The 27,390-nt window shown below is 36.8% G+C and overlaps 2 pseudogenes; both read right to left on the bottom strand.

The window, feature by feature from the left end:
* Positions 1–10,587: 10,587 nt before the first annotated feature.
* Positions 10,588–10,678, bottom strand: LOC148545753 (small nucleolar RNA R71; annotated as a pseudogene).
* Positions 10,679–24,414: 13,736 nt separating this feature from the next.
* On the bottom strand, positions 24,415–24,516 carry LOC148545752 (small nucleolar RNA R71; annotated as a pseudogene).
* Between the last annotated feature and the right edge of the window lie 2,874 nt (positions 24,517–27,390).

Raw genomic sequence — 27,390 nt, 5'->3', positions numbered from 1 at the left:
AATTGCTAGGGGCTGGCTGGACTTCATTAGGCGTTCTATACTGCCCACCAGCAACCGCTTTGAAGTTACTGTCAAAAGAGCAGTGATGATCCACTGCATTATGCTGGGAAACGAAATGGAGATTCATCATCTGATTTCTTGTGAGCTTTACACAATTGCAAACAAGAACTCCACTGATGCCAAATTGGCTTACCCAAGCCTAATCTCTCTGCTATGTAAAGATGCTGGGGTAAAGATGGGAGTGGATGAGTATATCTCAGTTGAGCACCCAATCACCAAAAAGTCAATGGAAGGACAACAAGTGCAAGATAACTCCATCAAAAGGAGGGCACAGGAGTTCCTCCCATAAATCCCTCAAATTGACTACTGGACCCGTCTAGAAGCATCTGTCACCAAGCTGCAAGAAGCTATGGATCAACTGAAAGAAGAACAGCAAATTCAAAATAGCATGCTCTGCAAACTGCTGAAGGAACAAGAGAAGCAAGGGCGTGAGCTACAGGAGCTAAAGCACCAGAAGCTGTCTCTTGAAGGGCCAGACACCCCACAGATTGAAGGAGCATCCATCTCCCAAAATAAAGGTTGTTGAGTCCTAAACTTAACTCTGTGATAACTTTTGCTATTAGGGATCTACCTTAGGAGTCACATGAATAATAGTAATTAGTATCTTTATGTTTAATTTTTTTATCTCTAAGTAAGCTATAATTTATTTTTCTCATCATCATTAAACATGAATAAAATAGTAGATTTTTTTAGAATAAGGAGGCAGTTTTATTTTCGAGTTCTTAATAAGAAAAATTCAAATTATTTATATGTGGTGGCAATATTTTTTGTCTTCTGAATGAATTCTTGAACAGTGCATAATTTTTGATAGTGAAGTTTATGAATGTTAAATTTGTTGGCTCTTGAAAGAATAATGAACAAGGAGAAATGTTATTGATAATCTGAAAAATCATAAAATTGATTCTTGAAGCAAGAAAAAGCAGTGAATACAAAGCTTGCGAAAAAAAATGGCAAAAAATAAAAGAAAAAGAGAGAAAAAGAAAAAGTAAGCAGAAAAAGCCAATAGCCCTTTAAACCAAAAGGAAAGGGTAAAAAGGATCCAAGGCTTTGAGCATTAATGGATAGGAGGCCCTAAAGGAATAAAATCCTGGCCTAAGCGGCTAAACCAAGCTGTCCCTAACCATGTGCTTGTGGCGTGAAGGTGTCAAGTGAAAAACTTGAGACTGAGCAGTTAAAGTCGTGGTCCAAAGCAAAAAGAGTGTGCTTAAGAACTCTGGACACCTCTAACTGGGGACTTTGGCAAAGCTAAGTCACAATCTAAAAAGGTTCACCTAGTTTTGTGTCTGTGGCATTTATGTATCCGGTGGTAATATTTGAAAATAAAGTGCTTAGGGCCACGGCCAAGACTCATAAAGTAGTTGTGTTCAAGAATCAACATACTAAACTAGGAGATTCAATAACAATATCTGAATTCTGAGTTCCTATAGATGCCAATCATTCTGAACTTCAAAGGATAAATTGAGGTGCCAAAACTATTCAGAAGCCAAAAGCTACTGGTCCCGCTCATCTAATGAGAATTTGAGGTTCATATAAAACTCTGAGATGTTATTGCCTCTTGATTTTCTTTCTATCCTATTTTATTTATCTAATTGCTTGAGGACAAGCAACAGTTTAAGTTTGGTATTGTGATGAGCGGATATTTTATATACTTTTTGGGGGTATTTTCACATAATTTTTAGTAGGATCTAGCTACTTTTTAGTATATTTTTATTAGTTTTTATGTAAAAATTATATTTCTGGACTTTACTATGAGTTTGTGTGTTTTTTTATGATTTCAGGTATTTTCTGGCTGAAATTGAGAGACTTGAGCAAAAATCTGATTCAGAGGCTGAAAAAGGACTGCAGATGCTGTTGGATTTTGACCTCCCTGCACTCGAAATGAATTTTATGGAGCTACAGAAGCCCAATTGGCACGCTCTTAATTGCGTTGGAAAGTAGACACCCTGGGCTTTCCAGCAATATATAATAGTTCATACTTTGCCCGAGTTGAAATCACACAAACTGGCGTTTAATGCCAGTTCTCTACCCTATTCTGGCGTTAAACGCCAGAACTGGCATAAAAGTTGGAGTTAAACGCCCAAACTGGCACAAAAGCTGGAGTTAAATGCCAGGAGGAGCCTATGCACGTGAATGCTTCAATGATCAGCCCAAACACACACCAAGTGGGCCCCAGAAATGGATTTCTGCACTATCTATCTTAGTTTACTCATTTTCTGTAAACCTAGGTCACTAGTTTAGTATAAAAACTACTTTTAGAGACTTACTATGTACCTGATGACATTTTTACACGTTTCATATTGTATCTTTAATGGTATGAGTCTCTAAACTCCATGGTTGGGGGTGAGGAGCTCTGCTGTGTTTCGATGGATTAATGCAATTACTACTGTTTCTCATTCAGTTACGCTTGTTTCTATTCTAAGATATTCATTCGCACTTCAACATGATGAATGTGATGATCTGTGACACTCATCACCATTCTCAACATATAAACGTGTGCCTGACAACCACTTCCGTTCTATCTTAGATTGAATGTATATCTCTTGGGTACCTGGTTCACAAGTTTGTCTGCTTCTCCTGACAACAGAGCATTCAAATCCGTGAGATCAGAGTCTTCATGGTATAAGCTAGAATCAATTGGCAGTATTCCTGAGATCCAGAAAGTCTAAACCTTGTCTGTGGTATTCCGAGTAGGATCTGGAAAGGGATGACTGTGACAAGCTTCAAACTCATGAATGCTGGGCGCAGTGACAGTGTGCAAAAGGATCAATGGATCCTATTCCAACATTAGTGAGAACCGACAGATGATTAGCCAGGTACATGGACCCTTTTCACTGAGAGGATGGCTGGTAGCCATTGACAACGGTGATCCACCAACATACAGCTTGCCATGGAAGGAGACTTGCGTGCGTGAAGAAGAAGACAGTAGGAAAGCAGAAATTCAGAAGACAGAGCATCTCCAAAACCTCAACCTGTTCTCCATTACTCCATAACAAGTATTTATTTCATGTTCTTTTACTTTTTATAATTAAAACTAAGAATCATTACTGATATCCTGACTAAGAATTACAAGATAACCATAGCTTGCTTCAAGCCGACAATCTCCGTGGGATCGACCCTTACTCACGTAAGGTATTACTTGGACGAGCCAGTGCACTTGCTGGTTAGTTGTGCGGAATTGCAAAAGTGTGATTGTGATTTCGTGCACCAGTCTTAAAGCTCTTAGACCCAACTTTCATAAAAATCAAGTTTCATAAAAAATGGGAGTCTGGAGACCAAGTTATGCGCGCCAAAGTTTATAAAAAATCAAGATTAACAAAATGTGACAAGTTCTCTAGGTTTTTCAAAACTTCAAAACCAAACCAATCAAAACACATTCAAATTAGCCCAAATATCCATACTAAACACTTTCCAATCATATAGCATCCAAAACCATTCAATCCTCACCACTCATTCAATTCATAACAATTCTAAATCCTCTATAATTCTTCCTTAAATCCATCATTTTTAACAAGCATCAACCAAACCTCAATCATACAATTTTACCCCATTTTCATCATTATTCATCAATATACAACATCATCGCATCACAATCATAATATCACAATCATCATATCACAACTATCATCCTCACATCCAACCACATATAACTCATATAACCTCATCATAATTCAAATATCACGTACATAATCCAATCAATCATTTATTCAATTTAATCCTATCCTAAGGTCAACTAGCCTATGTTTCATGAAATATTACATATTACATAAAGAAAACTGAAAACCATACCTTGGCCCATTCCCAATTTGTACAAAATCACCAAATTTGATTCCAACAACCCTTTAATCACTAACAATCCACAAAACTCAATTCCAATGCTCCCAATCAACTCCCATAATCACAATTTCAAGCTATACATACCAATATTACCACAATTAACACCTAGAGTTCATCAAATTCACAAAGTCACGAGGGTAAAGAGGAACTTACCTTTCCCAATGATGTTCGGAGCACAAACCAAAAACAACCCACTATTGCATGGCACCTAAATAACTAAAATAGAAAAATCTACTCAAAACTACAATCTATATTTTCGAAATTATTAGGGCTAAAGAATGGAGTCAAAATTTTGAGTTCTTACCAACAATGCCTAGCTAGAATTGATGGGCTTGGCGAGAGTGGTGCACGAATTGAGATTTTGCGCAGCTTAACCGGCAAGTGCACCGGGTCATCCAAGTAATACCTCAGGTGAGTGAGGGTTGATTCCATGAGGATTGTTGCACTGATCAAACAATGGTTGTCAAGTTGGACTTAGTCAGGTGAATCAATAAGGTGTTTGGTGAGTTGCAATTTGCATAAACAATAAGCAAGACAAATAGAGAAACAATTAAAAGTCTCGTTGATAAACCCCATTTTTAGGGTTTATCTTGTGCTTAATTTAGGAGATTTTACGACCTTTTACCCATATTTATTCAATGAAATAGCATGGTTTCATGATTGTCTCCTAATTTGTGCTTAAGTGTGAAAACATGCTTTTTAGGCCCTTAATTGCTAATTTTGATTCACCTTTGATTCTACTAGATGCCTTGATATGTTTGTTAGTGAATTCAGATTGAAAAGGCTAGGAATGGATCAAAGGGGTGGAGAGGAAGAGCATTCAAGTGGAGAACTCATAAAGAAACAAGGATTGGGGATGCTGAGATCGACGCGCACGAGCAGCAGACGCGCACGTGTGGAAAGTGACGTCGAAAGGCGACGCATACGCGCACATGACGTGTACGCGTGGATAGCAATTTGTCAAGTGACGCGTACGCGTGACCCACGCGCACACATCAGTGCTCGCACGTGATCCACTTAAAGTGAATCCACTGGGGGCGATTTCTGGGCTTCCCAGGCCCAAATCCAGCTCATTTCTGATGCTATTTAACCCAAGGATTGAAGGAAAATCAACATATGACATCACATTAGGAACTAGTGAGTTTAGATCTAGTTTTAAAGTTAGTTTCTAGAGAGAGAAGCTCTCTCTTCTCTCTAAAATTAGGATTAGGTTTAGGTTAATTTCTTAGATCTAGATCTACTTCTTCTTTTTCTTTAATTTTCCTTTTTCTTTATGAATTCTTATGTAGATTTCTATTTCTCTTTCAATGCAATTTATGAATTCCATGACTTTTCATGTTTGATTTGGTTTTCTATTATTGATCTCTTGCCATTGTAGTTAGATCTCTCTTCAATTCTTGCAATTCATGTGTTTTCCTTTATTGCCTTTTATGTGTTTGATGAAATGCCTCTTTTAGTTTTGAGTTAGATTTTGTTCCTTTTGGCCTATGTAGAATAATTGGTTACTCTTGAGTTATCAAACTCCTTTGTTGATTGATAATTAGAAGTTGCTAATTAACTTGAATGCCACTAAAGCTAGTCTTTCATCATGATTAGGCTAGGACTTGTGTAATCAATTTAATTCATCCACTTGACTTTCCTTCATAGTTAGAGGTTAACTAAGTGGGAGCAATGGGCAATTCTCATCACAATTGATAAGGATAGCAAGGATAGGACTTCTAATTCTCATACCTTGCCAAGAGCTTTTCTAGTTATTAGTTTATTTCTTTTGCAATTTACAATTCTTGTTTCTTATCTCAAAAACCCCAAAGATACTTCATAGCCAATAACAAGAACACTTTATTGCAATTCCTAGGGAGAACGATCCGAGGTTTGAATACTTCGGTTATTATTGTTAGGGGGTTTGTTACTTGTGACAACCAAATTTTTGTATGAAAGGATTATTGTTGGTTTATAAACTATACTTGCAACAAGATTTCATTTGTGAAATTTTATACCATAAAAAATCCAATTCATCACTGGTGTGAAAAAAATATAAGAAAACAGTTAAGGTTTCGGAGATGTTTATCTTTACGGATTAAAATTTCTTACCAACTATTTTAACAATGCATGATTCATTCTATGCCAAACCATAAGTGTCTAAACCCTAATCTCTTAGTGATTTAGCCCCCTCTAACCTTCATTAACCGCCACTCTCATGGTCACCTACTTCTGATTATAGGGTTAAGTTCAAAAAACCCTAATTACCCAAAGCTAACAGGATTTTATGTCACATATCCCAATCAGTTCATGTAATTAGCAATTCAGGAGGAATTTGTTTTCAAGCTGTAGTTCAAGCGAGATAACTCTCTCAAGAATCACAAGAACACAAGTAAAATAAGTGTCATAGTCTCGTTCCAGCCAGATTCAGAAGATTAAGAACAAAAACAATCCTTAGAATTGAATCAATGCATTAATTAAAATAGAAGAATAATAATTCTAATCCATAGAAATAAACAGAGCTCCTAACCTTAACCAAGAAGTTTAGTTGCTCATAACTTACAGAGAAACTAGAGTTCTAAAAACGTGCGAAGGGGAGAAGATCCCAATCCTATGTGATCTTTTCCCTTTTTTACTAACCTAATTTGTTTTGAAAATAAGATAGAATAATAAATTCTAGGCCTAAAAGATTTTTTTGTAAATAAAAAGAACTAAAATATGATAAAAGATAATAATTAAAATCTAAATCCCACTAAAGATGCTCCCTTGGCTGTGTTTGACCCGTATCTGACATTTTTCTGGGTGTTTAATGTTGGTAGGGTGGAGTTCTGGCGCTGGTTCTGTCCCTCTTGGGCACTAAACGCTAGGCTCGGCGTTTAGCGCCAGATTTGGTAGTGATTCCAGAGAAAAAGTATAAACTATTATATATCGTTGGAAAGCTCTAAAAGTTGGTTTTTCAATGCCATTAAAATCACGTCAATTGAACCTCTTTAGCTCAAGTTATGTTTGTTGGAATGAAAGAAGGTCATGGTTGACAACATTCTACTTTCTTCCTTTGTTTTTGCAAAACGTTCTGCCAAATTTGCTCGAATTTCACCTGAAATCATAAAAACACCAAAACAAATCAAAGTAAAGTCCAAAGAGGACTTTTGGAATAAAATACAATAAAACTTAATAATTTCTAACTAAAAACAACTAGAAAAAGAAGGGAAAAATGGTATAAGATGCTCGTACATCACAACACCAAACTTAAAGTGTTGCTTGTCCTCAAGCAACCAAAGCAATATAGGACCAAGAAGAGAAAACGTCTGAGACTTGAGTTGTCATTTAATCTCAGGTCTAGTTACTAAATGGGGCTACTGATACTCTAATTCTGAATAGCTTCAGCATTTCGCTCTCCTTTGAAGCTCGGAAATATTAGTATCCCTCATAACTAGAACTCGGATGATATTATGGATTCTCTTCTTTAAGCTCTAATTAATTCTTGAACACGGCTCTTTTTCTTTGGTGGTTTGCACCTTGAGCCTAGCCATGACTCTAAGTGTTCTATTTTCAAGCTTAACTTGATACAAGAACACCACAAGCACTTAATTGGGGAACTCTTTGAGTTCGAATTTCTCTTTCTTTTTCTCCCAGACAGTGGTGCTCAAAGCCTTAGGCATACTCTGTAACAGCAATGGGTCACGACTTTAAGTGTTCAGTCTCAAGGGTTACTTGACACCTTCGCACTACAAGCATATGGTTAGGAAAAACTGCTTTTTTGAGGTTTAGATCAGTTTTGACCCTCCTAACCATTGATGCTCAAAGCCTTGGACCCTTTACTTTTGATTTTTCTTTTCTTTTCAATTCTTTTTGTTGTTTGTTTTGCTTCAAGAATCAATTTTCTTCTTATTTCAGAGAATCAATAATACTTCTCTAAGTCCTTGTTCCTCAAGAACCAATATACTCAACTCCAATATCAAATATGCATAGTTAATTCATACATTCAAAAACAGAGTTAGTGCCACCACATCAAAGCAACCAGAACACGCAATATATAACTCAAAATCTCATGCATTATACTACTTCTTTTTCTTTTGATAATTCTTTAAGCTTAGTGATCAATACATGAGACATCTTTTTTTTTTAAAATAAACTTAGAGTACTAAACTAAAATAAACAACTAAACTAGAAAGCAAGAAAATCCTACTAGTGATCATGAAACTCAGAATAGAAAACAAAAAATAGAATAAAATACTGAAAAATAGAAATTAGATAAGGGAGAGGAGAGTGAAACTCAACCACCTCAGTTCTGGTTGCTATTGCTTGACGCGTGAGCATCTTTTCTATCTTTTTCTAGGGAATTTGCATTTGAATTGCTAAGTTTAATCAAGATTTAATTATCTTTTAGCCACTATGGATGCTACTTTGAGTTGTTTGCAATTCTGTTTATTTCATGTAGCATTCAGATGGATTTGACGGAGTTTTATAGAAGAAGAGGAAGAAAGTGGATGCTGTTGTCAACCCTGACCTTCTTGCACTCTAACCGACATAACTTGAGTTGAAGAGGTTCAATTGATGTGATTCCAACAGCATTAGAAAGCTCACTTCTAGAGCTTTCCAATGATATATAATAGTATACCTTTTTCCTCCATTTTGTAGGGGCATGTTGGTGCCTAACTTGGAATTTCCCAAGTTAGGCGCCATGATGACAAGTGCTCCCATTGCATGCAGCCAAAGTGGCGCCTAACTTGAAATTTCCCAAGTTAGGCGCCATATGAAGGGAGAAGCCTCAAGTTTCAATCTACTAGGGTAGTTTGTGAAGTTAGGCGCTAGTTAAACTTCAAGCAATGGTCCCCACGTGTGTTAAAGCTGAGCAACGAAGGATTTTATTTATTTTGATTAAAACTTTTATTTTATATATAAATAGAAAAATATATTATTTAGTTTTAGAAAATATACTTTACATTAATTAGGATTAGATATAAAAGGGAAAAGAATCAGCCTTTCGGGTTCTTCTCTCTTCTCTTCTACCTCATTCCGCACTTTACAGTTTTACAGAATCCTTGTTTTCTCTCTGAACCATGAGCAACTAAACCTCCACTGTTAAGGTTAGGAGCTTTGTCTATTATATGGATTGATACTATTATTTTTCTATTTTAATTCATGTACTGATTTCTATTTCAAGAATTATTTTTGTCCTTTATCTTATGAATCTGGGTGGAATAGAAGTATGACCCTGGTTCTATATGAGTTCTTGTATAACTTGGAAAAGCTCTTTACTTGATCAACAGCTTGAAAAAATTTCTCCTAAATTTCTAATTATCTGGACTTAATGGGATACGTGACATATAAACTAGAATTGAACTTCACCCTCTAATTGGAATTAAGTGACCAAGGACTTGGTGGTTGATGAAGGTTAGAAGAGACTAAAAAGGTCTAAAAAATTAGAGTTTAGTCACATATAGTTTATCAAGAATTGAATCTTCAATGATTAGTAAGAAAAGTCAATCCGGAAGATAGATATCTCTAAAACCTTAACTGTTTTCTCCATATATATATTTTCACCTCAATTTACTGCTTGTTTTCTGACTCTCTGAATTACTGTTTGATGCATTTGAAATCTCAACACTCTTTTCTGTTTGTCTAATTAAGTAAATCACTTAACCACTGTTGCTTAGTCCATCAATCCTCGTGGGATCGACCCTCATTCACTTGAGGTACTACTTGGTACGACCCGGTGTACTTGCCGGTTAGTTTGTGGTCATAAAATCTGTACCAAGTTTTTGGTGCCATTGGCGGGATCGACTGTGATTGACAACTATTATTTGTTTGATTGCTTAGATTAGGCATTTTAGTTTAATTTTATTTAATTCTTGCTTTATGATTTTCAAAAATTTAGTACTATTGTTCTTCCTTAATTTCTGAAATTAAGTTTGGTGTTACCTAGTTAATTTTATTTTAATTCTCCTGTTTAATTTGCTTATTAAATTTTGAAATTCCTAGCTTAATTTTAGTCATCATTTTTGAAAATTTTTAGCCTTAATTAGTAAGTGTTTTATTTTATTTCTTTACACAGGTTACCTCACTGGAAATTCTCTACACTCTGATGTAGAGAATCTCACTTTTCTTGTCTTTTGTATGTTTATGAGCAGGAATAAAGACAAAGAACCTCTTACAAACTTTGATCCTAAACCTGAAAAGACTTTAAGGTGGTGTTTGCAACAAGCTAGACTTTACAAAGCTAGTGAAAATCTGAGTAAAACTCTTAAAAGGGAAGCTGCAGAGTCCACCATAAATCATATTCGTGCTGTGAATGCCAATATAGAAAATTTGAATGAGAATGAACAACCTAGAAGAGTGCTTGGCTCATACACTGCTCCTAATGCAAATTTTTATGGAAAAAGTATTGTGATGCCTCCTATAGCTGCAAACAACTTTGAGGTGAAACCACAGCTGGTCACTCTTGTACAACAAAATTGTTAGTATCATGGACTCCCTCAGGAAGATCCAAATAAGTTTATTTCAAATTTCCTGTAGATTTGTGATATGGTGAAGACTAATGGAGTGAATCTTGAGGTATACAAACTCATGCTCTTCCCATTTGCTGTGAGGGATAGAGCAAAGCTGCGGTTAGATTCTCAACCCAAGGAGAGTTTGGATACTTGGGATAAGGTGGTACTGGATTTCTGACTAAATTTTTCACACCACAAAAGCTGACTAAGCTGAGGGTGGAGGTTCAGACCTTCAGACAGAAGGATGGTGAGACCCTTTATGAAGCTTGGGAGAGATTCAAGCTACTGACCAAATAATGCCATCCAGACATGTTTTCTAAATGGACTCAGCTAGATATCTTTTATGAGGGCTTATGTGAAGTGTCCAAAATGTGTTTAGATAATTCTGCAGGTGGTTCATTGTGCATGAAGAAGACACCAAAAGAGACTACTGAGCTTATTGAGTTGGTTGCTAACAACCAATATCTCTACTCATCTAACAGGAATCTTGTGAACTCTGGGACCCCTCAGAAGAAAGGCATTTTGGAAGTAGAGGCTTTTGATGCTCTTCTTGCTCAGAACAAAATTTTGTCTTAGCAAATGAATTTGATTACTCAACAATTGAGTGGGATGCAGGTTTCAGCTGTTAATACTCAGAATGCACCTCAAGAGGCTCCTTATGACATGACTGGTAGCTTCATGCAAGGTGAGAATTATGATTATGCTTAATTTCCTTCTGAACAGGTCAACTATATGGCGAATGCTCTTAGAAACCCCAATAATGATCTATATGCCAAGACCTATAATCAAGGGTGGAAAAATCACCCAAATTTAGGGTGGAGAGAACAACCTCATAGGCCATAGAATTTTAACAATAAATCTTAGGATGGTTTTCAACAGAATAATTATAATAACCATCAGTTTTAGTCATCTCAGCAAGCAACTCTTCAGTCTCAGAAGACTACTGATCTAGAATCACTAATGGTAAGCTTTATACAGGAAATCATAGAATCAATCAAGAACTTGGAGGTTCAGATGGGTCAATTAGCCACAAAAGTTAATGAAATTGATCAGAGGACTACTAATAGCCTTCCTGGTAACACAATTCTAAATCCAAGAGAGGAGTGTAAGGCTATCACCTTGATAAGTGGACAAGTGGCAAGTACGGAAGCACAAGTTACTGAGGAGCCGGTTGAAAAAGAAGCTCCAGAGCAGACTGAAGACACAGTAGTACACGCCCCTCCTAGGTGTGCAGACAACCCTTTTGCAGTTACTCTTGACACACATCCAACCTTACCTAAAGCTCCTGAGTACAAGCCTAAGATGCCATATCCTCAGAGACTTCAAAAGGAGACCAAGGACAAGTAATTTTCAAATTTCATGGAAGTTTTTAGAAAGTTACAAATTAATATTCCTTTTGCTGTAGTTTTGGAGCAAATGCCTCTCTATGTTAAATTCATGAAGGAGTTGTTGTCAAAGAAAAAGCCTTTAAAGGGAGATGAGACAGTAGTCCTGACCAAGGAATGTAGTGCCATAATTCAAAGTAACTTGCAAAGGAAGATGCCAGATCCAGGATGCTTTCATATTCCATGTACCATTGGGAGCACAACCTTTGAGAAAGCCTTATGTGATCTGGAAGCAAGCATCAATTTAATGCCCTTGTTTGTGATGAAGAAGTTGCAAATTCAAGAGGCACAACTCACATGGATAGCATTACAGATGGCAGACAAATCTATAAAGCCCGTATATGGATTAGTGGAGAATATCTTGGTCATAGTGGATAAGTTCTTCCTCCCAGCAGATTTTGTGATTCTTGACACGAGGGAGGATGAGAATGCCTCTATAATCCTAGGAAGACCTTACCTAGCCACTGGGAGAGCTCTAATTGATGTAGAAGTGAGTGAATTAGTGCTTAGAGTACATAATGAGCAAGTGGTCTTTCATGTCTTCAAAGATATATATTCAGCAGGTGAAGAGGAGAGGTGCATGCAGACTGAGCTTATTAATCCATACCTTCAAGAACCCCTTGATGATGCACGACAGAATCTGCAGCTCAAACCTCCTTTGGTGACAATCAACAAAAATCTCCCTGACATCAAACCTAAGTTTGGTGTCGAAAATGCATCATCCACCAAGGAAGAGGTTCTCAAAAAGGAGAAAGAACCCAGGGGATGGAGAAATAAAAAGATTCCCACTGAAGGCTTCTCCCTAGGAATGAAGGTGGTATTCACTACATGCATAATCCTGCCTCATACAGTGAACAGGATCCTGTCTCTTGAGCATATCGAGTTGATCCATGGGAGCATAGAAAAGAAGTTCACAGTGAGGGGTGAAGAGCTACGCCCCTATGATCATCCTCCTTAGAGGAGCTGACCATCAAGCTAGTGACAATAAAGAAGCGCTTGTTGGGAGGCAACCCGATATTTTCGTATCCTTAAGTTTGAATTTTATTTTGATGTTTTTATATTTCTTTATTTCATTAGTTTTGTTTGAGTTTCTATTGTTTTTCCTTTGTTTTATGTGTATTTTGATCATACAGAGTGTTTAGAACAGAAACGGGTGCATGAAGACAGAGTTTCAGACACCCTGGAGAAGCTAGGTTCGGACTGGGTGGCGCCTAACTTCAAAACCTCAAGTTAGGTGCCACACTCATGCCAAATTTGAATATGCTTACTGGAGGGGTGGCACTTAACTTTACCACTTGAAGTTAGGCGCCAATGCTACATACAAGTTGGTGTAACTCTCGGGAAGGGTGGCGCCTATCTTGGCTCCATCAAGTTAGGTGCCACATGAAGCGTGTTGGGAGTGATTTGGTTCTGCTTGGTCCGCGCCTAACTTGGCATTCCTCAAGCTAGGTGCCAGGGTGATATGCCAAGGGAAGTTAGGCACCAATTGTGTCAAGTTAGGCTCCCAAGGAGAGAAACTATAAAGTTAGGCGCCGTATTGTTGAAGTTAGGCACCAGGTCAAGGATTCAGCATGAAGTTGGGCGCGGTGTCCATCAAGTTAGGTGCCAGCTTGTGTTATTCCATACCAAATCAATTTGATTTTGTCCCCACCCCCTGATTAGATTCCTTTCCCTATTCCCATATCTTTGCTTTCCTTTGATCGAAAGCCCCTTATATATATATATATCTCATAACCCCCTCCCATTCCATATATATACGTCCCCCCCCTTTTATATATATATATATACACACACACACACGTTCCCCCTCTTATATATATATATATAAAATAAAAAATATAAAAAATACAAAATAAAAAAATACAAAAGTATATATATATTTTAATTATTTTAACCTCTCTTGTCCTTTTATCATTTTATTCTTCTTTTGCAATAATATTTGTTTTTACTCCTTCGTACGTCTTTTTATATCCCTCCCTATTTTCAGTTTTTCTTTACTTGAGGACAAGCAAACTTTTAAGTTTGGTGTTGTCGCTTCACTTGTGGCTTTTCTGTTTATTTTAATGGCACCAAAGGGAGGCGAATCATCTTCGAGCACAGCCTGAAGAATGAGATAGCCACTAGGATAACTGAGGTGGTTGAGTACCTTTCATTCTATATTTCCTCCCATTCTTATTATGTTATATTCCCGTTTTCTGCTATTTTACTTGGTTTCTGCATGATCCTTTGTTATTTCAATTCCTAGGTTCTAGTTTGATTTGCTATTTTAATTCTATTATTTGCTTTTAGTTCTAAAAAGTTTTCTTATGTATCACTCACTGAGCTCGAATTCAAAAGAAAAAGAAAAAGAAGTGATGTATTGCATGAGAAATAGAGTTTATATCAAAGAGTAGTCTTATTTACTTAAATGTGGTGGTATTATTTGTGATTCTAAATGCATGACATGAACATTGCATATTTGAATTTGAATCAAAGGATGTTGATGTATGGGGAACAAGAATTTAGAGAATTATTATGAATTCTCTGAAGTAAACAAAAGCTTAATCGTTGAAGAAAAAGAAACAGCAAAAGAAAAAAATAAAAGCAAAGTCCAAGGCTCTGAGCATCAATAACTAGGGAGGTCAGACATGATTAAAAGCTCAAAGAGTTGTTTCCCTAGTCATATGCTTGTGGTGTGCATGTGTCAAGTAATCCTTGAGACAGAACACTAAGAGTCAAGATCAAGTGCATTTAACAGAGTATGCCAAAGGCTTTGAGCACCACTGTCTGAGAGCAACTGAAAGAAAAATCAGAACTTAAAGAGAGTTCCCCAGTTAAGTGCTTGTGGTGTTTTTGTGTCAAGTGAAGCTTGAGACAAAGCATTTAAAGTCATGGCTAGACTCAAGGTGCAAATCACCAAAGAAAAGAGAATTGAAGGAAATTTGCTTTGTTTAAGGATTAAGCTGAAGTAAAAAAAATTAGAGAATTCATTATATTATTTGGATTTTGATTCCAAATGATAGTGACATTCCTCTGATTCAAAGTATAGTGAGATGCCAATACTATTCAGGATTATAGTGTGTAAACCCCAGTTTAAGTAGAGACAGGAGCTTAATTGAACACTCACTTCTCATGCAAATTCACATCCTAAGCCTATGTTAGTTTTGGTTGCTTGAGGACAAGACACAATTCAAGTTTGGTGTTGTGATGCATGAGCATCTTTTCTATCATTTCCTAGTGAATTTGCATTTGAATTTCTAATTTTAATAAGGATTTAATTATCTTTTAGCCACTATGGATGCTACTTCGAGTTGTGTGCAATTCTGTTTATTTCCCGGATGGATTTGACAGAGTTTTATAGAAGAAGAGGAAGAAAGTGTATGATGCTGTCAATCCTGACCTCCTTGCACTCTAATGGACATAACTTGAGTTACAAAGTTCAGTTGATGTGATTCTAGCGGCATTGGAAAGCTAACTTTCAGAGCTTTCCAACGATATATAATAGTATACCCTTTTCTTCCATTTTGTACGGACATGTTGGTGCCTAACTTGGAATTTCCCAAGTTAGGCGCCATGATCACAAGTGCTCCCATTGCATGCAGCCAAAGTGGCGCCTAATTTGGAATTTCTCAAGTTAGGCGCCATATGAAGGGAGAAGCCTTAAGTTTCAATCTGCCAGGGCAGTGCCTAACTTCACAAATGTGAAGTTAGGCGCCAGTTAAACTTCAAGCAATGGTCCCCACGTGTGTTGAAGCTGAGCAATGAAGGATTTTATTTATTTTGATGAAAACTTTTATTTTATTTATAAATAGAAAAAGATATTATTTAATTTTAGAAAGTATACTTTACATTAGTTAGGATTAGATATAAAAGGGAAAAGAATCAGCCCTTCGGGCTCTTCTATCTTCTCTTCTACCTCATTCCGCACTTTACAGATTTACAAAATCATTGTTTTCTCTCTGAACCATGAGAAACTAAACCTCCACTGTTAAGGTTTGGATCTCTGTCTAATGTATGGATTGATACTATTATTTTTCTATTTTAATATCTTTGTTTTCTATTTTATTAGAAACCTTGCGTGCTCTTCTTCTGTGTTGTTTGTTGTCCATTTCTTCTCATTGGTTTGTGGGGATTTGGCTTCTTCCGTCGATGAGGTTCCTTATGTCCTGTTCTTATGTTTGCACAACTCTTGACTACAGGTTTGGTTTCATCACAGTGACAACAGGCGTTCGTCTTGCTAGGTGAGACTCATCGTTGCTTTTTCCCTCTGACACTATGGTCATTTCAAGTGGCCTTGAACTTTTGTTGAGATCATCATCTTTACTCATGACATTGAGGTTTTTTTCTAGTGGAGCCAAGTTCATTCTGAATTCCTGTGGAATAGTCACTTGATAGTTGGCTTGAGAGGATTCGTCACCTTAGGGTATTCTTCGGTCCATTGACTCCTCTTACTAACTCAAAAATACCTCAGATGATCCTTTCATTGATTCCTGAGTCGGGCTGACTACACATCAAAGTGTTGAGGTCATTCGGTCAATGTCCTTTTGAAAATTGGCATGACTCCTTGATCTTTTGCATACGCTTTGCCAGAAACATAATTCCTAGCTTAATTAAAAGAGTTCCAACTCCTTTGCGGTGGAAGTAGTCTACGAGTCTCAGAAATACTCTGTTCTACCACGGTTGAGTATATCCTCATAGTAGGTACACAACTAACTGTAGGTGTTAGACTGCTGAAGTTCTTTGTCTTCATATAACAAATCATCTGCGTCCAAAGTGTAACACCTCGTTACCCTAAGCCTTACCTCTAGCCATAAAGCAAAGAATAACAAAGTGCCACAACAGTTCTAAAGCTTATAATATATAATATTTATCCAAAAAATTATATAACTAGAAGCCTGATGAAGGAATAAAGCTTAAAGTCGCGTAAAACGAAATTACGAAACGCGAAGCGTTCACATACGATAACTAAATGCGTAGGCATGGACAGAACAAGACATAATATATATGAAACCTTGTAGATAGCTCCAAGATACCCAAGATAATACTTAAATTAACAAGATATATATAAGTATGAAATACCAAAAAGAGAATTAGTCACAGCCTGCAGAGTTTACGCAGGCTAGTCAAATTGAAATACAAAAGAGTTTTGGAAGTTTAAAACAGCTTATACACCTTATCTCTCAAATCAAGCCTCTAAGGCTTTCAAGTCTAAAATACAAAAGGTGAGAGAATACTACAACAAAAACAAAGTGAAATAAGACATAAGGGAGATCATCCTCCGTTCTGTCATCATATCCACAACTCACCGTGGTGGGTTGCGACCTGCATCTGAAAAACAACAACATATGGTATGAGAACAGGAGGTTTTCAATATGGTAACAGTGCCCAATATATAAGATGTAAGGTTCCGGGACACCAAAGGCAATCCTAGAACTTCACATCGAAAATAGATATTCAAGCTTAAAACAATAATTAACTTAAATCAAACACCATAAATAGGGTTATCTAAACTTAGGGAATTTTTAACTAATATCAAATCACACCGCTGTATCTCACAGCCTTCACCAACCTAACCTCCATGCGATCCCGTCGCTACCGCCTACCGAGCCTCCTCAATCCTAGAAGAAAACACAAGTAATGCAAACAAGTAAAGCACAAGTAAAGTACATATACAACAATTAGAACAATTAGCAAGTAAACATGTGTTTCATTTAGGCATAACAGAAATTAAGCAAAGCAAACAAACAAGTAAGAGATGCATATGATGAATATCTATCCTATTAGCTCGTGATATCACTTGTCGGTCTATAAATGCCAACCCGACACATCCTCCCGGATGTAGCCTTCTTGCCACCCTAGAAATATAGGCTCTGTAGAGAAATCTGCCACACCAGGGATATAGGCTTTGCACACTCGTGCAGCAGGGAGTCTGCTATGCCAGGGATATAGGCCTTGTGATGCAGGCAGAAGCTAGCGATTTAGAAATTAATATGAGAAATACGTTTTGAGTACAGTTCTTAACCAGCAAGAATTCGCTTATCAATTTAGAAAGGATGTCATAAAATTAGAATAAAAATACTGGGAGTATGAATCCCAGGTCGTCTCTCAACGAGTTGACAAAAGAGTACTATTTTATTAATCAGGAGTTTTTCAAGGAATTTTGAGAGTTGAAAGACATGAATATAAAGGATTGTGAATTAAGGCAATACAAATTAAAAGAGATTTATGTATTTTGAATAAAAAAGCCTTGACCGGGGGTATGATTAATTGGAAGTTCTATCCTTGTTGGATTTTCTCAAGTGTAGTGTCAAGAGGTTGTTATTTTCACTTAGTTAACCCTTACTAAATAAAGGAAAGTCAAATGATTGAGCTAACTCTTGTTCACAAATCCTAATCCTCTCCCTTGGGAAGGACTAGCGTTATTAAATAGAGAATTAGCCAACAACTTCCAATTTAACTAATCACTTGAGCATTCCAAATCAAGGGTCTCCTTTTAATCAACCCCTATTTTTAGGGTTTATCTTGTGCTTAATTTAGGAGATTTTATGACCTTTTACCCACATTTATTCAATGAAATAGCATGGTTTCATGATTGTCTCCTAATTTGTGCTTAAGTGTGAAAACATGCTTTTTAGGCCCTTAATTGCTAATTTTGATTCACCTTTGATTCCACTAGATGCCTTGATATGTTTGTTAGTGAATTCAGATTGGAAAGGCTAGGAATGGATCAAAGGGGTGGAGAGGAAGAGCATGCAAGTGGAGAACTCATAAAGAAACAAGGATTTGGGATGCTGAGATCGACGCGCATGCGCAGCAAACGCGCACGTGTGGAAAGTGACGTCGTAAGGCGACGCGTACGCGCACATGACGCATACGCGTGGATAGCAATTTGTCAAGCGACGCCTACGCGTGACACACGCGCACGCGTCGGTGCTTGCACGTGACCCACTTAAAGTGAATCCACTGGGGGTGATTTCTGGGCTTTCCAGGCCCAAATCCAGCTCATCTCTGATGCTATTTAACCCAAGGATTGAAGGAAAATCAACACATGACATCACATTAGGAACTAGTGAGTTTAGATCTAGTTTTAAAGTTAGTTTCTAGAGAGAAAAGCTATCTCTTCTCTCTAAAATTAGGATTAGGTTTAGGTTAATTTCTTAGATCTAGATCTGCTTCTTCTTTTGCTTCAATTTTCCTTTTGCTTTATGAATTCTTATGTAGATTTCTATTTTTCTTTCAATGCAATTTATGAATTCCATGTCTTTTCATGTTTGATTTGGTTTTCTATTATTGATCTCTTGCCATTGTAGTTAGATCTCTCTTTAATTCTTGCAATTCATGTGTTTTCCTTTATTGCCTTTTAATGTGTTTGATGAAATGCCTCGTTTAGTTATGAGTTAGATTTTGTTCCTCTTGGCCTATCTAGAGTAATTGGTTACTCTTGAGTTATCAAACTCCTTTGTTGATTGATAATTAGAAGTTGCTGATTAACTTGAATGCCACTAAAGCTAGTCTTTCAACATGATTAAGCTAGGACTTGTGGAATCAAGTTAATGCATCCACTTGACTTTCCTTCATAGTTAGTGGTTAACTAAGTGGGAGCAATGGACAATTCTCATCACAATTGATAAGGATAGCTAGGATAGGACTTCTAATTCTCATACCTTGCCAAGAGCTTTTCTAGTTGTTAGTTTATTTCTTTTGAAATTTACAATTCTTGTTTCTTATCTCAAAAACCCCAAAGATACTTCATAGCCAATAACAAGAACACTTTATTGCAATTCCTAGGGAGAACGACCCGAGGTTTGAATACTTCGGTTATTATTTTTAGGGGGTTTGTTACTTGTGACAACCAAATTTTTGTATGAAAGGATTATTGTTGGTTTATAAACTATACTTGCAACAAGATTTCATTTGTGAATTTCTATACCATAAAAAATCCAATTCATCACTGGTGTGAAAACAATATAAGAAAATAGTTAAGGTTTCGGAGATGTTTATCTTTCCGGATTAAAATTTCTTACCAACTATTTTAACAATGCATGATTCATTCTATGCCAAACCATAAGTGTCTAAACTATAATCTCTTAGTGATTTAGCCTCCTCTAACCTTCATTAACCACCACTCTCATGGTCACCTACTTCTGATTATAGGGTTAAGTTCAAAAAACTAGTTTAACACGACAAAAACCCTAATTACCTAAAGCTAACAGGATTTTATGTCACATATCCCAATCAGTTCATGTAATTAGCAATTTAGGAGGAATTTGTTTTCAAACTGTAGTTCAAGCGAGATAACTCTCTCAAGAATCACAAGAACACAAGTAAAATAAGGGTCATAGTCTCGTTCCACCCAGATTCAGAAGATTAAGAACAAAAACAACCCTTAGAATTGAATCAATGCATTGATTAAAATAGAAGAATAATAATTCTAATCCATAGAAATAAACAGAGCTTCTAACCTTAACCAAGAAGTTTAGTTGCTCATAACTTACAGAGAAACTAGGGTTCTGAAAACGTGTGGAGGGGAGAAGATCCCAATCCTATGTGATCTTTTCCCTTTTTTACTAACCTAATTTAATTTGAAAATAAAATAAAATAATAAATTCTAGGCCTAAAAGATTTTGTTTGTAAATAAAAAGAACTAAAATATGATAAAAGATAATAATTAAAAAGCTAAATCCCACTAAAGATGCTCCCTTGGCTGTGTTTGACCCGTATCTGGCAATTTTTTGGGTGGTTAATGCTGGAAGGGGGGAGTTCTGGCGCTGGTTTGTCCCTCTTGGGCGCTGAACGCCAGGCTCTACGTTTAGTGCCAGATTTAGTAGTGATTCCAAAAGAAAAGTATAAACTATTATATATCGTTGGAAAGCTCTAAAAGTTGGTTTTTCAACGCCGTTAAAACCGCATCAAATGAACCTCTTTAACTCAAGTTATGCTTGTTGGAATGAAAGGAGGTCATGGTTGACAACATTCTACTTTCTTCCTTTGTTTTTGCAAAACATTCTGCCAAATTTGCTCAAATTTCACGTGAAATCATAAAAACACAAAAACAAATCAAAGTAGAATCCAAAGAGGACTTTTGTAATAAAATACAATAAAACTTAATAATTTCTAACTAAAAACAACTAGAAAATAAAGGGAAAAAGGGTATAAGATTCTCGCACATCACAACACCAAACTTAAAGTGTTGCTTGTCCTCAAGCAACCAAAGCAATATAGGACCAAGAAGAGAATATGTCTGAGACTTGAGTTGTCATTTAATCTCAGGTCTAGTTACTGAATGGGGCTATTGATACTCTAATTCTGAATAGCTTCAGCATTTTGATATCCTTTGAAGCTCAGAAATATTAGTATCCCTCAGAACTAGAACTCAGATGATATTATGGATTCTCTTCTTTAAGCTCTAATTAATTCTTGAACACGTCTCTTTTTCTTTGGTGCTTTGCAGGTTGAGCCTAGCCATGACTCTAATTGTTTTATTTTCAAGCTTAACTTGATACAAGAACACCATAAGCACTTAATTGGGGAACTCTTTGAGTTTGAATTTCTCTTTCTTTTTCTCCCAGACAGTGGTGCTCAAAGCCTTAGGCATACTCTATAACAGCAACGGGTCACGACTTTAAGTGTTCAGTCTCAAGGGTTACTTGACACCTTCGCACTACAAGCATATGGTTAGGAAAAACCGCTTTTTTGAGGTTTAGATCAGTTTTGACCCTCCTAACCATTGATGCTCAAAGCCTTGGACCCTTTATTTTTGATTTTTCTTTTCTTTTCAATTCTTTTTGTTGTTTATTTTGCTTCAAGAATCAATTTTCTTCTTATTTCAGAGAATCAATAATACTTCTCTAAGTCATTGTTCCTCAAGAACCAATATACTCAACTCCAATATCAAATATTCATAGTTAATTCATACATTCAAAAATAGAGTTAGTGCCACCACATCAAAGCAACCAGAACACGCAATATATAACTCAAAATCTCATGCATTATACTACTTTTTCTTTTGATAATGCTTTAAGCTTAGTGATCAATACATGAGACATCTTTTTTTTTTTTTTAAAAATAAACGTAGAGTACTAAACTAAAATAAACAACTAAACTAGAAAGCAAGAAAATCCTACTAGTGATCATCCAACTCAGAATAGAAATAAAAAAATAGAATGAAATACTGAAAAATAGAAATTAGATAAGGGAGAGGAGAGTGAAACTCAACCACCTCAGTTCTGGTGGCTATTGCTTGATGCGTGAGCATCTTTTCTATCTTTTCCTAGTGAATTTGCATTTGAATTGCTAAGTTTAATCAAGATTTAATTATCTTTTAGCCACTATAGATGGTACTTTGAGTTGTGTGCAATTCTGTTTATTTCAGGTAGCATTCAGATAGATTTGACGGAGTTTTATAGAAGAAGAGGAAGAAAGTGGATGTTGTTGTCAACCCTGACCTTCTTGCACTCTAACGGACATGACTTGAGTTGAAGAGGTTCAATTGATGTGATTCTAGCGGCATTAGAAAGCTAACTTCCAGAGCTTTCTAACGATATATAATAGTATACCTTTTTCCTCCATTTTGTAGGGGCATGTTGGTGCCTAATTTGGAATTTTCCAAGTTAGGCACCATGATCACAAGTGCTCCTGTTGCATGCAGCCAAAGTGGCGAATAACTTGGAATTTCCCAAGTTAGGTTCCATATATAGGGAGAAGCCTCAAGTTTCAATCTACCAGGGTAGTTTGTGAAGTTAGGCTCTAGTTAAACTTCAAGCAATGGTCCCCACCTGTGTTAAAGTTGAGCAACGAAGGATTTTATTTATTTTGATTAAAACTTTTATTTTATATATAAATAGGAAAAGATATTATTTAGTTTTAGAAAATATACTTTACATTAATTAGGATTAGATATAAAAGGTAAAAGAATCAGCCCTTCGGGTTCTTTTCTCTTCTCTTCTACCTCATTCCGCACTTTACAGTTTTACAGAATCCTTGTTTTCTCTCTGAACCATGAGCAACTAAACCTCCACTGTTAAGGTTAGGAGCTCTGTCTATTATATGGATTGATACTATTATTTTTCTATTTTAATTCATGTACTGATTTCTATTTCAAGAATTATTTTTGTCCTTTATCTTATGAATCTGGGTGGAATGGAAGTATAACCCTGGTTCTATATGAGTTCTTGTATAACTTGGAAAAGTTCTTTACTTGAACAACAGCTTGAAAAAATTTCTCCTGAATTTCTAATTATCTGGACTTAACGAGATACGTGACATATAATCCTATTATATTTGGGTAATTAGGGTTTCTGTGGCATATAAACTAGAATTGAACTTCACCCTCTAATTGGAATTAAGTGACCAAGGAATTGGCGGTTGATGAAGGTTAGAGGAGACTAAAAAGGTCTAAGGAATTAGGGTTTAGTCACATATAGTTTACCATGAATTGAATCTTGCATGATTAAAATAGTTAGTAAGAAAAGTCAATCCGGAAGATAGATATCTCTGAAACCTTAACTGTTTTCTCCATATATATTTCACCTCAATTTACTGCTTGTTTTCTGACACTCTGAATTACTGTTTGATGCATTTGAAATCTCAACACTCTTTTCTGTTTGCTAACTAAGTAAATCACTTAACCACTGTTGCTTAGTCCATCAATCCTCATGGGATCGACCCTCATTCACTTGAGGTACTACTTGGTACGACCTGGTGCACTTGTCGGTTAGTTTGTGGTCATAAAATCCGCACCAAATTTTTGGCGCCGTTGGCGGGGATCGACTGTGATTGACAACTATTAGTTGTTTGATTGCTTAGATTAGGCATTTTAGTTTAATTCTATTTAATTCTTGCTTTACGATTTTCAAAAATTTGGTACTATTGTTCTTCCTTAATTTTTGAAATTAAGTTTGGTGTTACCTAGTTAATTTTATTTTAATTCTCCTGTTTAATTTGCTTATTAAATTTTGAAATTCCTAGCTTAATTTTAGTCATCATTTTTGAAAATTTTTAGCCTTAATTAGTAAGTGTTTTATTTTATTTGTTTACACAGGTTACCTCACTGGGAATTCTCTACACTCTGATGTAGAGAATCCTACTTTTCTTGTCTTTTGTATGTTTATGAGTAGGAATAAAGACAAAGAACCTCTTACAGACTTTGATCCTGAACCTGAAAGGACTTTGAGGCGGTGCTTGCAACAAGCTAGACTTTACAAAGCTAGTGAAAATATGAGTGAAACTCTTAAAAGGGAAGCTGCAGAGTCCACCATGGATCATATTGGTGCTGTGAATGCCAATATGGCAAATTTGAATGAGAATGAACAACCTAGAAGAGTGTTTGGCTCATACACTGCTCCTAATGCAGATCTTTATGGAAAAAGTATTGTGGTGCCTCCTATAGCTGTAAAAAACTTTGAGCTGAAGCCACAGCTGGTCACTCTTGTGCAATAAAATTGTCAGTATCATAGACTCCCTCAGGAAGATCCAAATAAGTTTATTTCAAATTTCCTGTAGATTTATGATATGGTGAAGACTAATGGAGTGAATCTTGAGGTATACAAACTCATGCTCTTCCCATTTGCTGTGAGGGATAGAGCAAAGCTGTGGTTAGATTCTCAACCTAAGGAGAGTCTGGATACTTGGGATAAGCTGGTCACTGGATTTCTGACTAAATTTTCCCACCACAAAAGCTGACTAAGCTGAGGGTGGAGGTTCAGACCATCAAACAGAAGGATGGTGAGACCCTTTATGAAGCCTGGGAGAGATTCAAGCTACAGACCAGACAATGCCATTCGGACATGTTTTCTAAATGGACTTAGCTAGATATCTTTTATGAGGGCTTATGTGAAGTGTCAAAAATGTGTTTAGATAATTCTACAGGTGGTTCGTTGCGCATGAAGAAGACACCAGAAGAGACTAATGAGCTTATTGAGTTAGTTGCTAACAATCAATATCTCTACTCATCTAACAGGAATCCTGTGAACTCTGGGACCCCTCAGAAGAAAGGCATTTTGGAAGTAGAGGCTTTTGATGCTCTTCTTGCTTAGAACAAAATTTTGTCTCAGCAAATGAATTTGATTACTCAACAATTGAGTGGGATGCAGGTTTCAGCTGTTAATACTCAGAATGCACCTCAAGAGGCTCCTTATGACATGACTGGTAGCTTCATGCCTGGTGAGAATTATGATTATGCTCAATTTCCTTCTAAACAGGTCAACTATATGGGAAATGCTCTTAGAAACCCCAATAACGATCCATATGCCAAGACCTATAATCAAGGGTGGAGAAATCACCCAAATTTAGCGTGGAGAGAACAACCTCAAAGGCCACAGAATTTTAACAATAATTCTTAGGATGGTTTTCAACAGAATAATTGTAATAACCATCAGTTTTAGTCATCTCAGCAAGCAACTCCTCAGTCTCAGAAGACTACTGATCTAGAATCACTAATGGTAAGCTTTATACAGGAAATCAGAGAATCAATCAAGAACTTAGAGGTTCAGATGGGTGAATTAGCCACAAAAGTTAATGAAATTAATCAAAGGACTACTAATAGCCTTCCTAGTAACAGAATTCTAAATCCAAGAGAGGAGTGCAAGGCTATCACCTTGATAAGTGGACAAGTGGCAAGTACGGAAGCACAAGTTACTAAGGAGCCGGTTGAAAAAGAAGCTCCAGAGCATACTGAAGACACAGTAGTACACACCCCTCCTAGGTGTGCAGACAACCCTTTTGCAGTTACTCTTGACACACATCCAACCTTACCTAAAGCTCCTGAGTACAAGCCTAAGATGCCATATCCTCAGAGACTTCAAAAGGAGACCAAAGATAAGTAATTTTCAAAGTTCATGGAAATTTTTAGAAAGTTACAAATTAATATTCCTTTTGTTAAAGTTTTGGAGCAAATGCCTCTATATGTTAAATTCATGAAGGAGTTGTTGTCAAAGAAGAAGCCTTTAAAGGGAGATGAGACAGTAGTCCTAGCAAGGAATGTGGTGCCATAATTCAAAATAACTTGCCAAGGAAGATGCCAGATCCATGAAGCTTTCAAATTCCACGTACCATTGGGAGCACAACCTTTGGGAAAGCCTTATGTGATCTGGGAGCAAGCATCAATTTAGTGCCCTTGTCTATGATGAAGAATTTGTAAATCCAAGAGGCACAACCCACAAGGATAGCATTACAGATGGCAGACAAATCTATAAAGCCCGCATATGGATTAGTGGAGAATATCTTGGTCAAAGTGGGTAAGTTCTTCCTCCCAGCAGATTTTGTGATTCTTGACATGAGGGAGGATGTGAATTCCTCTATAATCTTAGGAAGACCTTTCCTAGCCACTGGGAGAGCTCTAATTGATGTAGAAGTGGGTGAATTAGTGCTTAGAGTGCATAATGAGCAACTGTTCTGTCATGTCTTCAAAGATATATATTCAGCAGGTGAAGAGGAGAGGTGCATGCAGACTGAGCTTATTAATCCAAACCTTCAAGAACCCCCCGATGATGCACAATAGAATCTGCAACTCAAACCTCCTTTGGTGACAATCAACAAAAATCTCCCTGACATCAAACCAAAGTTTGGTATCGGGAATGCATCATCCACCAAAGAGGAGGTTCTCAAAAAGGAAAAAGTACCCAGGGGATGGAGGAATAAAAAGATTCCCACTGAAGACTTCTCCCTAGGAATGAAGGTGGTATTCACTACATGCCCAATCCTGCCTCATACAGTGAACAGGATCCTGTCTCTTGAGCATATCGAGTTGATCCATGGGAGAATAGGAAAGAAGTTCACAGTGAAGGGTGAAGAGCTGAGCCCAATAAAGAAGCGCTTGTTAGGAGGCAACCCGATATTTTCGTATCCTTAAGTTTGAATTTTTTCTTGATGTTTTTATATTTATTTATTTCATTAGTTTTATTTGAGTTTCTATTGTTTTTCCTTTGTTTTATGTGTATGTTGATCATGTAGAGTGTTTAGAATAGAAATGGGTTCATGAAGACAGAGTTTCAGACACCCTGGAGAAGCTAGGTTCAGACTGGGTGACGCCTAACTTCAAAACCTCAAGTTAGGCGCCACACTCATGCCAAATTTGAATATGCTTACTGGAGGGGTGGCACCTAACTTCACCACTTGAAGTTAGGCACCGATGCTACATACAAGTTGGTGTTACTCTCGGGAAGGGTGGCGCCTAACTTGGCTCCATCAAGTTAGGTGCCACATGAAGCGTGTTGGGAGTGATTTGGTTCTGCTTGGTCCGCGCCTAACTTGGTGGTGCACGAAATTGTGATCCTTGGTAATGGCTCCAAAAACTTGGTGCTCTAATCTTAATTTATAATTTGTCACAACTTCGATACAACTAACCAGCAAGTGCACTGGGTCGTCCAAGTAATAAAACCTTACGTGAGTAAGGGTCGATCCCACGGAGATTGTTGGTATGAAGCAAGCTATGGTCATCTTATAAATCTCAGTCAGGCGGATATCAAATGGTTATGGATTTTTCGAATAATAATAATAAATAAATAGAAAATAAAGATAGAAATACTTATGCAAATCATTGGTGAGAATTTTAGATAAGCGTATAGAGATGCTTTCGTTCCTCTGAACTTCTGCTTTCCTGCTGTCTTCATCCAATCATTCCTACTCCTTTCCATGGCAAGCTTTATATAGGGCATCACCGT

This window comes from Arachis ipaensis, chromosome B9 (assembly GCF_059453495.1).
Source record: "Arachis ipaensis isolate K30076 ecotype BB chromosome B9, ASM5945349v1, whole genome shotgun sequence".
Taxonomy (NCBI): domain Eukaryota; kingdom Viridiplantae; phylum Streptophyta; class Magnoliopsida; order Fabales; family Fabaceae; genus Arachis; species Arachis ipaensis.
This window is presented reverse-complemented; position numbering and strand designations above follow the sequence as displayed.